Consider the following 14,990-nt stretch of genomic DNA (forward strand, 5'->3'; position numbering starts at 1 on the left):
CCATGCTGACTCTCGTGGGGTCAGGAAAGAAGCTCAAGCAGTTTTCTCAGTGTCTCAGCTCTTTTGTTCCACTGAGAAACGTGAGCCTCTGACAAGTGCAGCCGTAAACAGAAGCTCCTGCCCCGTTGGCTCACGCCTCTGCACAAGCCGAGCGTCCCCGAGGCTCCCCACCATCCCCTCTGAGCTGGAGCCCTCCTGCCCCGCACCATGCCCCCTCTCACTTCCCTTTTTCCCAGCGTGTGTTACGTGACGCTCCTGCTGAAGAGTAAGTTCCACGGGGAGCAGGGGCTATATTCACGACCCTCTTCTCGTGGCTGGAAGGACAGCTGGCTCAAAGTGCGTTCTCTGGAAATCTTTTCTAGCAAATGTGGCGGGAACAAGAAGCACGAGGAGGGAGCCATCGAGCTGCACGTCACACGTGCTCTCAAGTCCAGAGGAGGGACAGTAATGTGTGTGGGGACCCTCCCGCGGCAAATGTGTCCCGAGTGTGGGGTCAACCTCTGCTGAGGAGTGGCAGGGAAGAGGGGAAGCGGTTCCGAGAGGCAGGAGCAGGGTGGGCCCCCATGTGAGCGTGAGGACTTTGGAGGCCCGTTGGTAAACGCACCGTGTGTGCTTCCAGGGAATGTGCGTGAGCTGCTGCTGCTGCTCCAGGACAGGTCGCCAGGTCGCCAGGGGATCCCGAGCCCAGCAGCCACGCTGTCCAGTCCTCTCAGTGCTTCTCCTCTGCTGGCTCATTCCATCGTTTCTGGAGAGAACTGTGCTAACCGCCTCCCACTGTGATTGTGGTTCTGCCAGCTTTTCCTTCTGATTGTCCCAATTTTTCTTGTTTGAAGTTATGTTATTTGCATTTAATCTCAGCATTACTATAACTCCTTGAGAAACTGCCCCACTGGACCTCTTCAAGCATCAGAACTGTTCTTTTTTATTGCTTTTAATGCTATTTTCCCAAGAATATGCCTTCACTATAACTCTCTTCTCTCTCTCTCTATGCCTTTAAATGTATAAACTATATTTATTCATAATATATTTATAATATATATTTATAAAATATATATTTACATATTTAGAGGCACGTCTCTTGTAAACATACAGAGCTTGAATTGCTTTAATATGACTTGCTGGAGAGTCTCTATCTTTTAAAAATATATATAACTCATTTATATTTATTGGATTACTCACATAATTGGACTAATTTATTTTGTGCTTTTTATATGTCATTCCTTCTCTTTGCTTTTTTTCTCCCTCTCTTCTTGACATTACTCTGACTGATTCAATTTTCTTGAGAGGTAGGATAGCCTAGTGATTAAGGACCCAGACTCCGGTCAAGTTTTGAATTCTAGCTCCACCATTTGTCAGGTGAGTGTTCTTGGACAAGGTGCTTCACCTCCATGTAGCTCCTATTCTCCCTCTGTAAATGGGATAATAATAACCCTTTACCATAGTGTTTGGGTGAAAAGTAAGTGAATTAATGTCTGTTAAGTGTCTGCAGAAAGCAACAATTGTTGGCTCTTATATTCAGTTTTTTATCCTTCTATCAATACTTTCTAGGCATGTGTATGTATATAAACACACACAGAATATCTATCACTCTTACAGTTTTAACATATCTTTTATAATAAAATCTAGATTGATTCAGTAGCTTGATCCTCCTCCTGAACGTGACAATTAGCATGGTTTAACTTCCTCCCAAACCCACCCTTCTCCATGGCACCCACGGTATTGTGGTCAATTACTTTGGCAGGTGTATTTATTTACAGATGGTGCCCTTTTATACTCACCATGAGGTTCCTTAGTGATTTGCTGTGTGCATGTGTCTCTTTCACCCACACCCGATGGGTCTGCGGAGTTCCAGGCTCACATGGCAGGTCCTCATAACATGAAGGTTCTGGTGTCTTCTGTCTCCTGTCCTGGTGAGAAGTCTGCAGTTACACGAGGAGTGCTCCTCTGTGGGCAACTGGCCTTTGACCTGTGACTCTGTCTGGGATGTATTTGGCTGCACACATGGTCCAGGAAAGGGTTTTCCCCACATTTGTGGAAGACTCCTATCGCTATCTCTTAGAATATTACCTCTCTGCATCATCTTTGTTCTCTTCTGCCCATCCTAGTGGACGTGTGCTGGACAGATGGGAGCTTTCAGACTGAGCAGTCAGCAAGGACCACCTTCTCTCTCTCTGGTATTATTGGAGCTATTCTCATTTTCCTGTCTCCAACGTCAGTTTCAGAACACCCAGTTCTTGAAACACACACTTTCTGACCTTGAGTTTGAGTCGTTCTCTGCTTGGCCTTCATGATTTGGAATGGCAAACAGACTCCTGTGTGGACACGGCATTTCATGGCCCACCGAGTCCCGGGACAGACCCTGCCCTTCCTCCCAATGCCCACACTCCAGACTCTCTGATCTGCAGCCCACGAATGTCTGCTCCTGCCCCTGGAGACCCTCCTGGGCCTGCATCTCCTGCCCCTCCTTCATACCTCTGGACCCACTGAGCGAAGGTGAAGGCGAGGCTGCCCGCAGTCCCCAGCATACCTGCCCAGAGCATTGACCACACCTGCCCTGCTCTTAGCTGCCACCTGCCTGCCCCTCATCAGGCTGCCATCAAGGCCAGAGCTGTGTCCCTGTTTCTGCCCCCTGCACCTGCCCTGGGCCTGGCTGGGCAGGGGCAGTCTCAGCGCCTATGGAAACCAAGAGAGCAGGTCATGGTGTCACCGGGGGTCAGAAGACAGGCTGACACACTTGCCCTCTGTCCTCTGTCCTCTGCTCCAGGGGCTGAGGGAGTGGGGGCGGGGGTGTGGGACCCCTCCCAGGAGGGCTGGCTGAGCGGTGCTGAGAGAGCCGCTCTGGGCCATCGCTGAGTCCATCTTTGCTGGTGAACTTGAAGAATATGTCCTCCACTGGATGCACGAAGACAGCAGCCAGAGCCGCAGTGTGTCTGGCCTGCGGGCTTGGGCCAGCTTCAGCTGCACTCTGCAGGGTGGGCAGTCCTGTTACCCCCTTTTCTTGAGGAGCAAAAGGAGACACAAATGCTTAAAACTCCGCACCCAGGTGACTGTGGTGATGGTGTCACGGGTGTGTGTGTGTGTCCAAACTCACCCAAATGTACAGACAAATACGTGTACGTGTTTGTGTATTGAGCACACCTAAATAAAGCTGAAAAAAAGAAATAACAGAACGACACACCCATGTCACTGGGAGGCTCGCTGGGAGGCGGCAGGAGACAGAGGCAGGGTTTCAGCCCAGCGTCCCCTGATTCAGCGAGGGGTCCCCAGAGTGCCCGGTTAGGCACCCTCTCCCGCTCCCTGGCCCCCCCCCCCCATAGGAACAAGGCAGCAAGCCAGCCTGAGGTCCGGATCTGTTCATGTCCTGAACAAGATGGAGGCGGGTGCCACCCACATACCCGGGCCTCCTGGGGGAGCAGCCCGTGGCCTCGGGCACACTTATCATTTACTAAGATTAAAAACCCAAATCCAGAGGACAAGCTGGCTCCTCCTCCTGCCACTGAGTAAGGACGCGTGGGGACGAGGGCAGCAGGGTCTCGATGTAAACGGACTAACGCCTGGCTCTTTACCTAAATGGTCTCTAAATTCTCAAACCATCTTTGCCAAAAGAAAAAAGATAAGTAAGTCCTGGCAATGGGTTTTTAACTTTAATTATTTTTAAGAAAACAATTTTGCATTAGGCTCATCATTTTACCTGACACTTGTTTTTCAGCTAGAAAACCAGCTCCCAGCTAAGACAAATTTCATCAAAACCCTGGAATAGAATCCGATTTAGATGTTCCACTAATTCAGTCAACCTAATTAACTTGGTTCTGCCTTCTGCATCCTCGGCTGGGCTGTGATGTTTCTGTTTGGTAAGCAGATAAGGAGATAAATGGGTCACTGTATTTATGACTGCTCATTATTCCCTTTAATATCCACACTGGAGAGCGTACGTTTTGATTACAATTAAAATGCTTTTATACCATTTTAGCAGTAATTGAGCGAACCCGGCAATTTGTACTTTGATTCTCTCAGTTAAGTAATTGACGATCGCAGCCCTCATTGGGTAATAACACATTCAATCACCCAACTCCTGCTGGCGGATTTAACAACAGCTCAGGGTGCACTGTTCCTGCGCGGAGAAGTGGGTTCACACCAATAGTGGCCTCGGGGGGGGGGTCACTGCACAGACCTGTCTCGGTGAGGAGTTTGAATTCATCTCGTGGTGGCTGCGCTGGCGGGGGGTACTTGGGGGTAATGGGGTCCCGGGAACCACGACTGTCCCTATTACCTCCTGATAGGAACCCAATAAACAGGACATTGGCAGATCATGGGCAAGTCTTGATCAGCCAGTCCCAACAGCAAGGCCCAGCTCAGAGGTTGAGGTTGTGAAAACTCGTCCTACAGGAAGCTTCTGAAACCGGCAGACAGCCACTGATGATTAAGTAGCTAGGAACTAAAGTTTTTTTTTCCTTTTTGCAATTACCGGTTGTAGCTTTTAGTTGTTCCCATGCTCTCTGGTAACTGTGCTCTTTGGGCAATATGCTATCTGACTCCCACTAGGTTCCTATAGATAACATCTTCCTGGTTATCACCAGGGTAATGGGTGTTTGAGCTGTTTTTCAGGAATTAGAGCCCCTTGTCCACTTCAGGCCAGTGGAGACCACCAACCTATCAACTGGGACCGCGAGATGTCCGATAAGCGACATTTTGACGTCAAGAGACTAAAAATTCCACCCTCAGGTCACGCCAAAGCTGCCATTTTGTGAACATGTGTCCTATGAAAGGGCATGAAGTCTGACTACGCTTGCGCAGATCATCAATTACCTCACCTCCAATCACCTCCAATCACCTATCTCCACATTTCAGACCACCTTACCCCCTACCTCATAAATATCCCTGAGTCCCTATTTTCAGGGAGGCGGATTTGAGACTTGTTCTCCCATTTTCCTCACTTGGCTGCCTTGTGATTAAACCCTCTCTGTCTGCAATATTGTCGTCTTGGTGATTGGCTTTCCGGGCGGCGGGCAAAACGAACCTGGTGTGGTAACACTTCTAGTGGTAGGGGGGCACACCCTGGGGAGAAAGGACCCAGCAAACGAGAGGCATCTGTCCAGGTGGCTCCCAGTCTCCTGAGCCTAGATAAACAGGAGCCACCTCAGAGAGGTCCGAATGGGGTGTTGTCTGGAGAGGCTCTTCCTGCCCCTGTGGGTGGGAGGTCTCCAGAGGAGAACCTTCTCCTGGACAGGTGTGTGAGTGTCCCTGCTGACCACCTGCTGGGGGGCCCGTGACGCAAACTGGAGAGCTACTGCCCCAGCAATTGCAGAGTGCCCTCGCAGGAGGATGTCCCTCAAGGCGAGCCTGGAGCCCCCAACTTAGTGGTGCGAGTGAGCGGGGAGATGCTCACAGTTGTACAGGAGCAGCCTCCCCTCCCTATAGCCCGGCTGTGGTTTGTGTCCTGTAATTGGGCTCCAGACCACTGCCCATCCCTCCACACAAATCCACTTGTCACAAGACTTCAGGAGCAAAGGTGAGCAGGATCAAGGACGTTAGGTGGAGGAGAGGGATGTGGAGAGGGTCTCAGAACGGGGAGCCGTGTCCGTGTGGAGGGCGAGTTACAGAGTAACGCCAGGGCCGCATCCTACAAGAGGTGAACCAGGACCCCTGGGGGCTGCTATGAGGTGGGGCCTCCCGCTCAGTTGCAGGTAAAACTCTGTCAGCTCTGAGAGGGCTCTGAGGAGCTTGGGGGGCACATGAACCACCGGCCTGAGAGGCTTTCCAGGTGGGATCCCTTTCGTAGGGTTCCCAGAAGCATGGGGAGTGGAGGCCATTGTGTCCTGGGTGGGGGCAGTGGACAGGAGGGCCATTGGCCCTGGAGGAGGCAGATGGCAGCCACAGGGAGGACTCTCATGCGAGGTCCACCCCCCTGCCCCATGGAGCCTGAAGGAGCTGAGACCAGAACATAAGTTCAGACTGGGATAGAGGAAGCAAAACCAAATATCTCCTCGTTGGTGAGTCACGGTGCAGGGATGGGAAGAGCGGCGTCAAGCCCACCCACCCATACCCCGGCTCTGCCCCTTGTGGGGCCTCCGAGCCCCTTCGATGAGCTGGTGGCCGTTCCCTGCTCATGTGTGGGCTGAGCTGTGTGGCTCTGAGTCACTGATCACCAAGCCTGGGACATGCTCCAGCCAGGTCTCCTCATCATTTCCAGACCTAATCCTTACCCTGGTGTGGGGCATGTGGGCAGAGGAAGAGGGGTCCCCTGGGCACCGTGAGGCACGTGGGGGGAATAAGGGGGGTCCTGGGGCACCATGGGGCATGTGGGGGGAGGAAAGGTGGTCCCCGGGACACCGTGGGGAGTGGGAGGGGAGGAAGGGGGGTCCCCAGGGCACCGTGGGGCATGTGGGCAGAGGAAGGGGGTTCCCAGGGCACAATGGGGTGTGTGGGGGGAGGAAGGGGGGTCCCCGGTGCACCATGGGTCATGTGGGGGGAGGAAGGGGGGTCCCCAGGGCACCGTGGGGCATGTGGGCAGAGGAAGGGGGTTCCCAGGGCACAATGGGGTGTGTGGGGGGAGGAAGGGGGGTCCCCGGTGCACCATGGGTCATGTGGGGGGAGGAAGGGGGGTCCCCAGGGCACCGTGGGGCATGTGGGCAGAGGAAGGGGGTTCCCAGGGCACAATGGGGTGTGTGGGGGGAGGAAGGGGGGTCCCCGGTGCACCATGGGTCACGTGGGGGGAGGAAGAGGGGTCCCCGGGGCACCGTGGGGCACGGTTGTTAGGATCTTGATGCAGCCCAGTTACAGCACCTGCAGGGCTCCTGGGGCCGCAGACCCCTGAAGGAGCCCACTCTTGTCCAGCAGGACCAGCAGTTACGGAGATGCCCTGGTTTCCCTCATGTCCACTTTCTACGTCTCAAAACTGCAGGTTTGCCCCGGGGTCTGCTGGCTGTGCTGCGGTCTCCGCCTCAGGTTTCAGCTGCACTTTGGGTGGGATGAGGCTCGATAACCGGGTCACTGGCCATGCATGCCAGGGAAAGGGCTCTCCGCTTGGGATCCAGGAAGGGTTTGGGGTAGAGCCTGGCTGGGTGCCCGGGGCCAGGGTGGGGCTAGGTGACCTCAAACTCCTTCAGTTGTATGTTCGGCTCCAGGCACACCCGATCTGGCTCTTCCATTGCCTTTGTTTTCAGTCTGTCTCTCTTTCCCGCGAGGGTCCTGGTCCCCTGTGAAGTTAGCTGTGCAGGTGGGTGGCTGTTCATTTCCATGCTAATGAGATCTAAATGGTGTCGTTACAATAGACTCTGCAACAATATGGTGATCATGAGATGGAGAACAGTGTGCTCATCCTGTGGGGGAAGTACAGAAATGGAGGGAGCCTTGAGGGGCTGGAATAGGTCCAAGAAATTGCTGCAGGATGATAAGTAAGGGCCTGGAGTCAGGAGAGATGGCGATGGAGCTGGGAGAAGGTCAGACTTGCACAGAGCGCCTATGAGGAGTGGGCAGGGGCCGACGGGCAGCCCACACAGAGAAGAGCCTCCTCTCCCACAGAGACCCCACACAGACGCTGCAGCCCCAAGGAGGCGAGGCTGTGTCTTAGATGGTTAGGAGTGGTTTCCTGATAGTATTTTTTTTTCTTTTTTGCTGAAGAAGATTAGCCCTGGGCTAACATCTGTGCCCATCTTCCTCTATTTTTTATATGGAACGCTGCCACAGCATGGCTTGATGAGTGGTGCATCGGTCCATGCCTGGGATTTGAACTGGCGAACCCCAGGCCACTGAAGTGGAGCACGTGAACCTAACCACTATGCCACTGGGCTGGCCCCCGCCTGATAGTCTTAAAGATCATGTCCTGCTGAAGCTGGTCAGATCCCCAAATAGCAGGAGAATGAAGAAAAGAAACCTGGGACAAAGCTCCCGTGTCCCAGACGACAGCCAAGTCTGCTGTCCCAAAGTGTCTAAGCTGTCCCCGGTGCATAACAAGCATCCCCAACACTTGCTGTTATTCCATGATCTCTGGGCTGGCTGGAGGTTCTTCTGGGCTGGGCTGGTTTTGCTGGGCTAGATGGGGAGGATGGCGTCTCTCACTGAGTCTGATGCCTGGCAGGCTGGTGGTTGGGCCCTCAGTTCCCCACCGAGAGGGTGGTTCTCCACAGGTGAGCTCGGGGCCCTTCACGTGTGGCCTCGTGGCTCCTGGAACAAACCTGCATAAGCAGGAGGCACTGGCTCTCTTCAAGCCTCTGCTGGAGCCCATTTTCTAACGTCCGTGGGCCATGGACAGTCATGTGGCCAAGCAGAGTCCGAGGAGGAGAGAGGCTCTGCGTCTTGCTGGGAGTTGCTGCAAGGCCACAGGGCAAGAAGACTTCACCATGGCGGAGGGAGCCTCTGCCGTTGATCCGGCAAGCCACCCTGCTGGGGCGTGGTTACCAGGAGGCAGGGCAGGTGGAGGAGGAGACCCCTACCCCACTCCACCGGGGCTCAGACAGTTCTGGGAGCAGCTGTCTGCTCCTGCTCACAGCCACAAAACCTCGGGGAGATCCCAGCCTCTCTGCATCAGTTTCCCCGAGTGTGAAGCAGTTACGACGACACCTCCTTCATAGGAAGAAGAGGTGATTAGTGTGGAATACATGGCGTTTCGCCTAGCACCCAGTAAGCACTTAATAAACAGTTGTTTTTATTGGTATTTGCCTGAAAAGCTCACACTGCCAGTTATCAAGAAGGAATTTGGCAAATCGTGTTAAACATTTAGTCTCATTGTTTCTGTATAGTTGATACACACCCTTTGTTAAAATTTAACTCAGGTAGAAAAATACGAGTAAATAGGTATAAACAGCAGCCAGACTTTCTGTAAGTTGGGCGTTGTTCTTTTCAACAATGGGGTCAACTTCAGTTGGGTCTGGTCAGAGGACCCCAAACCATGGTGCCAATCAAGTTAAAAATGTGGCCGAGGGGCTGGTCAGGTGGCGTAGCTGTTAAGTTCGCGCATTCCGCTTCGGCAGCCTGGGGTTCCTGGTTTGGATCCTGGGCACGGACCTGCTCACCGCTCATCAAGCCATGCTGTGGCAGTGTCCCACATACAAGAGCTACAACTCTACAACTATAATATATAACTATGTACTGCGGCTTTGGGGAATAAAAAGAAAAAAGAGGAAGGTTGAAAACAGATGTTAGCGCAGAGCCAATCTTCCTCTAAAAAAAAAAAATTGTGGCTGAGACTGACCTCCTCTCCCAACTGGGCTGTAAACGGTCTGGAAACTGTCAGTCATCTGGGTGCTTCCCTGAGCCGCCCATTCACCAGTCTGCTGTGCTGCGGGAGGGGTGAGGTCCAGCCCTGATTCCGAGAGGGGCCAGGAGTCTATAGTGTGGGAGGTTGTTTAGGAGACTGTCTAAGGGAGCTGACTAGTGTCACCCGGGACCAGGGTGTGGAGTTCAGAACACCAAGGATCAGGGTCATCACCGGTCTGTGTTTTTGGATGTTGCACCCAGAGTTGAGTCCTGCACGTGGACTTTGTGCAAACTATGAGAAACCAACTAAGACTGGGTGTTGGGGCCCTCAGGGACTTCCGCTGGCTGCTCTCCCATCCTGACAAGGAAAGCCCTCTGTTTGTGGTGGTCTCTGTGTGTCCCCACCCCCCACGGCCTTCTAGAGGCTCAGACAAGACCACAGCCAGCTGAGCTCCTCTATTCACCGTGTCTCGGCATTTCTGGGTCCCTTCTCCGGGCAGCAGCCCTCCCACCGCAGCCACGCCCTTGGCCCCTGTGCATCGTGTATCTCCTGACCCCCATTTCCCTCTTTGCTGCTTTTCTCTGGGTCAGGGCCCCCTGTGCCAGCTCGGTGCTCTGTTCTCCGCCCCTGCCTGGGGGCTTTCTGACCACCGTTAACCTTCAGGGTCTGTCTCATGCATCCTGTTTCTTTCCTTCATCCTGCAATGAAATCCATGCTCCATCTTATTTCATCAGAACAGCTTCTCCCCTTATTTCTTCATCATTGTGTCACAGCTTCTTCTGTGATAGGGAATCACAGTACGTTAAATAGGCATCAGGAACAAAGATGGTGGTTTGAATGTCAACGTGGTGGCTGGTGAGTGGGTACCTGGGATAAACCATCCACATTTTGAGCTGTGGTCTCCTCACTTGGATGATGGGGGGTTCACTGATGGCTTCACAGGGTGCAGTGATGGTCAAACAAGGTGATGAGTATGGAATATTCCAGAAGCTCCAAAGGCTGATGCAGACATGACAGTTGACTTCTATTTGTACCAAGAAGGAGCTCTCATTGTAGGATGGAAACCTTGAGTGTCTGGTGGTGTCCAGCCTGGGTGATAGCCTGAGGCCCTTGGTCTCCACACCAAGAGCCTTCCATCCAACATAGCTGGTCTCTCTCGCTGGACCTTGCTCCTGCCACCCAAACCTGCTTCTTGCATAGAGTGGCAAGTCCCAGCCTGAATCAGCGTCAAGTGACCCAGTACTTGATCCACCATCCATATTAGCGTGAGAATCTGCTCTGTGCAGAGTGGAGTGCTGGGGGCCTGGGGACATGGACTCCCAGTTATGGCCCTCAGGACACTCACAGCTCAGGCCAGGGGAGGGAGAGGGAGGTGAAGGCCCAGTGAGCAAGTTGCCAGGTGAGGATGGCGCGGGGAGCCGGCCGGCGGTCACCAGTCCCTCCTGCACTTTCTTAGCAAATGACTGGGGATGCTTAAGTTCTTCCCCAAAAGCGCCTGTAGCATTTGCAGCACAGGGCGAAGGGGACGTTCTGGCAGAGGAATGACCTACAACCAGCGATTGGACCCTGCCGACGTGGGCAGTCCAAGCAGGTGTCTGAAACACACAAGTTAACTCCCTCTCCCAGGGAGCGTCATTGACGCCTGGATTGCTGGAGAGGTGGCCGTCTGTAGGAACAGTGCGGCCAGCTCAGGGCAGAGTCTAATCCCTGATCCGTGACCAGGTGCCCTGTGACCGTCCTTCCTGGGACGCACCTGACCAAACATCTGCGGCATAGGCAGCCCGGCCCCAGGAGCTCTCTGGGCTGAGCTGGACATGTCTGGCTGCCCTCAGGTCAGCATCCTGAGTCCCTCGGCTGAGCCCTGGCCATAGGCCCATGGGAGGCTGTCTGCCTCACCCCTGCTGGGTGGTCTGGATCCCATTCTCAGCCCTTCTCCTGGTGTCTTGGCCTGCTCAGGGGGGAGGCGGTGCTCTGGGCCCTGGCTGGCTGGGTGTTCAGCTGGGCTCTGCCTAGTGTTAGCTGTGTGAGCTCCAGAAGGAACTCAACACCTCTGTGTCCAGCCCTTCAGACGGGCATGACCTCAGGGCCTCACTGCACACGACAGCCAGGGTCAGTGCTGGGAGCGTGTTCAGACAGGGCCCGGCACAGGGAGTACTTCTCTTGTGACTGAATGCAGCTGTGGCCGTGTCCCTGTCTTTGGAACAGGGGGCCTGTCCAGGCTCTATGTCCCCGCAGCCTTTGCAGGAGGGAAGGTGGGAGCACAGGCCTTCAGAGTGAGCACTTTGGTCCCCTCCTTCTTGCCCTCGTCCTGGTCCTGGGCTCTTGTCTGCCCCTTCCTGCTCCCTGGGAAACCACATCCACTGCATACCACACGTGCTGATTCCACATGGGCCCCGGGAGGCGAGGCGGCTCTCTGCAGCTGAGGTGACCTTCGTGGGCTGACAGCCCCCAGCAGCAGGAGCAGCACGTCCATGAAAGGGCAGTGGGTGGCACATCTCCGAGTTGGCCCCCCAGTCCATGCTTCTGCCCAGTCAGGCTGGCCATACGAGGATGAATTGAGCATCTAGGAGCTTTGGACCCTTACCCACCTGGGGAACCAAGAGAGCTGATGGAGAAAACGTTGATGGCAATAAAATCTGAGGCAAGAATGCATTTTATATAAATTAAGATTCTCGGTAAGAACCGTCCACTGACACTTTGCGATACGAAAGCTGAGACTGGCAGACTGGCCTGGCCTGGCCCGGCTCGTCTGAGCCCGCCCGGGTCCTCTGTCTCCTCCATCCATGTCGCTCCAGCCCCAGCGAGGGGCGTCTCACCAGAGACAAGGCTGGCTGACCCCAGTCCTGCCACCTACCTGTGCGTGCACCTCACAAAACCCCTGGAGCCTCAGCCTCCAGGTGTCCTCACGAGTCCAACGAGGGTGAGGTCAGAGCTGCCTGCAGAGGCGGCTGGGACGGTGGTTGGAAAGTACGCTCTGGAAGGTAGCAAGCAGCCCACACGTGTGTGCCTCATTCACTCACCCGGCAGCATCCCTGAGGAGCGCTGGGTGCAGAGAGCGGATGGCGGGATCCTGCCCCCGAGGGCTGCCGTCTAGTGGGCAGGCGTCAGGCTCACACAACCAGCTGTATGTGGTGTCTCCCAGCACCCAGAACTGTTGCCCCTGAGCTAGGGGTGGGAGAAACGGAAGGTGGCAGTTGGGGTGCCCTGTGGATGGGGCTGCCAGGCCGCCACCTGCGGAGAGAGATCAGGTGCAGGGATCAGCAGGTAAAAGGGCCCCAGTGGCCAGAAGGGAGAGGATGGGGAGAGGAGGGTCAGAAGATCAGGCTGGGAGAAGGTGAGGCTCCAGCCTTCTTCTTGAGGGCCGGACATCACAGGTTTCTGGCAGAGAAGGAGCCTGGGCTGGCTGACTTAGGCTTGGACCAAGATTTCGCTAGGAAGAAGAAAGGAAGAAGGAAGACTCAGGATCTGGGGACACCCATAGAGAACCACTCTACTGAAAACCACCTGCATTCTGGGCCCCGCAGGGTGAGTGATCCCCACTTTATGGATATCATGCCTCCTCCTGTTACACAGTGAGGCCCCCCAGGGGGCCACTGATTGTGGGGTCTTCCCTGTCTGTCACCAGCCGTCAGGTGTGTCCTTAAAGAGTCTTCCTTTCCACCTGGCTCCCCGAGTTCTGCCCAAGGCGAAGGTGGCACCACTCCAGCAGGGTCTCAGTATTTACAGGACCTGACTGTTCACGGGCCTAAAGGGAGCACTTCGGGAGGGGGAGGGACGCACTAGTGTCAGGGGGCAGACACGCACAGCCCTCGGCTTGCTCGGACGTCACCCACAGCAGTGTCTTCTTGGAGAACCACTGACTCTGCCCACAGTGGGTCCCTGGTTCTAGACCATCCCTTGTCAGCAATCAAACCACAGGCCCATTTTAACCTCAAGGAAGCACTGTTGTCTCTTCTGGAAAACAGACGGTTATGTGGCCCCATCTGGGGACTTTGAGCCCAGTGGAATCTTGATCTTAAACCTTCCTTGTCATGCCTAAAATAAAGTGCCATCATTCATTTGAATAAATATTACATAAATATAAAGTTTGCTAACTATCTGAGTTTGAGGTAAAACCCATACGCCTCAGTCTCCTATCCTTGAAAGGTCTAAATGTTGCTTGAATTTGGGGCTGGATTTCAGGCTGTCATCTTGCACGAGTTACAAACACGGTGACTTTGTTTCATTGTTTAATGAAGTTGTAAACGGCAAGAGTGATTTGGTGCCTGGAGTGAAGGTTCTTTCTGCTTTACCAGGCGTCCCATTAAGAATTTATATCTCATTTAATTTTCTGTGTTGGACCAGAAATAAAGCATTTCTTTTGATTTCTTTTATGAACAAAACTATAAAATGTATTTTTCCAGCAAGTTCTTTGGTGTCTGGGGAAGGGTTCAAAGGAAATGAGAGACATTGTGTGATGCGGTTCACGATGTGTCGAGCGGATGGTGCATCCTTCAGCTATTGCTACAGAGTTGCTGCATAACAGGTAACCACAACACCTCCGTGACACAACGTAGCAGGCGTTAGAGTCAGCTCGTGACCCTGTGGGTTGGCGACTTTGGCTGTGCTGTGTTGGCGGTTCTCTGTCCTAGGATGGGCTCAGTGACCTGGGGGGTTAGCTGACGTGGGCTGTTCTCGGCTGGGGTGGCCAGGTGCTGAGTCTTACCACCCCATCCCACGGGCAGGCCAGCCCAGACCCGTCTGTAAGGAGATGCTGAGCGGTCGTGGATGATGACGTCCAGGACGTGGGTGTGTGGGTGCCAGCAGGGAAGGCAAGATCACCACCAGCAGAGGGCAGAGGTGCAGTCAGGTCCCAAAGCTGAAAGAAAAAGAGAGATAATAAACAGAAACTTGACAAAACCTCAGAAAAGAGGAGAGAAAAAGAGAAAGTATAAAAAAGAGTAGAGTTGAAAGTAAATAAAATAAATAAAAAAGAAGAAATAAAATTAAGATATTAATGAGATCCTAGTGCGAATAGAAAAAATTCTCCTTTAAGCGACAGAAAATGACAGATTGATTTAGAAAACAAAATTCAGCTCTGTGATTTATAAGAAACACTTAAAATTAAGTGGCATAGAAAGGTTGAATATAAATGAGTGATAATTTTAATTTCATACAAGGAAGAATTTAAACTTAAAAGTATTCAGGAGGAAAGTAGGTCATTGTATAATGACAAATGGCTCGATTTATAAAAAATTTAATTGAATTGGCATAAACTGCTAAGCAACAAACAGTATAACAACTACGTGTATAGAGAAAAATCTACTAGAAAAGCCAGAATAATGTGAAAAATAAAATGCAAGCATAAGGTGATATTGAATGCACCTTTTTTTTTTTTTGGTGAGAAAGATTAGCCCTGAGCTAACAATATCTGTTGCCAATCCTCCTCTTTTTGCTGAGGAACATTGGCCTTGGGCTAACATCCGTTCCTATCTTCCTCTACTTTATATGTGGGACGCCTGCCACAGCATGGCTTGATAAGCGGTGCGTAGGTCTGTGCCAGGATCCAAACCCACGAACCCCGGGCTGCCGAAGTGGGTTGTGCGAACTTTACTACGCCACTGGGCCTGCCCCTTGAATGCAACTCTTTTGGAGTTATACAGCTCTAGTAGAAAATGAATAAAAAAGAATATTGAGGACATGAGTAACCAAGAACGCAACATAATTAGGCTCTTCAAAAAAGGAAATCTCATTATGTCATATTGAGTGACTATAGAAAACAAAGGGATTGCACTTAGCCAACAAGAAAATCTTA

This window comes from Diceros bicornis, chromosome 25 (assembly GCF_020826845.1).
Source record: "Diceros bicornis minor isolate mBicDic1 chromosome 25, mDicBic1.mat.cur, whole genome shotgun sequence".
Lineage (NCBI taxonomy): Eukaryota > Metazoa > Chordata > Mammalia > Perissodactyla > Rhinocerotidae > Diceros > Diceros bicornis.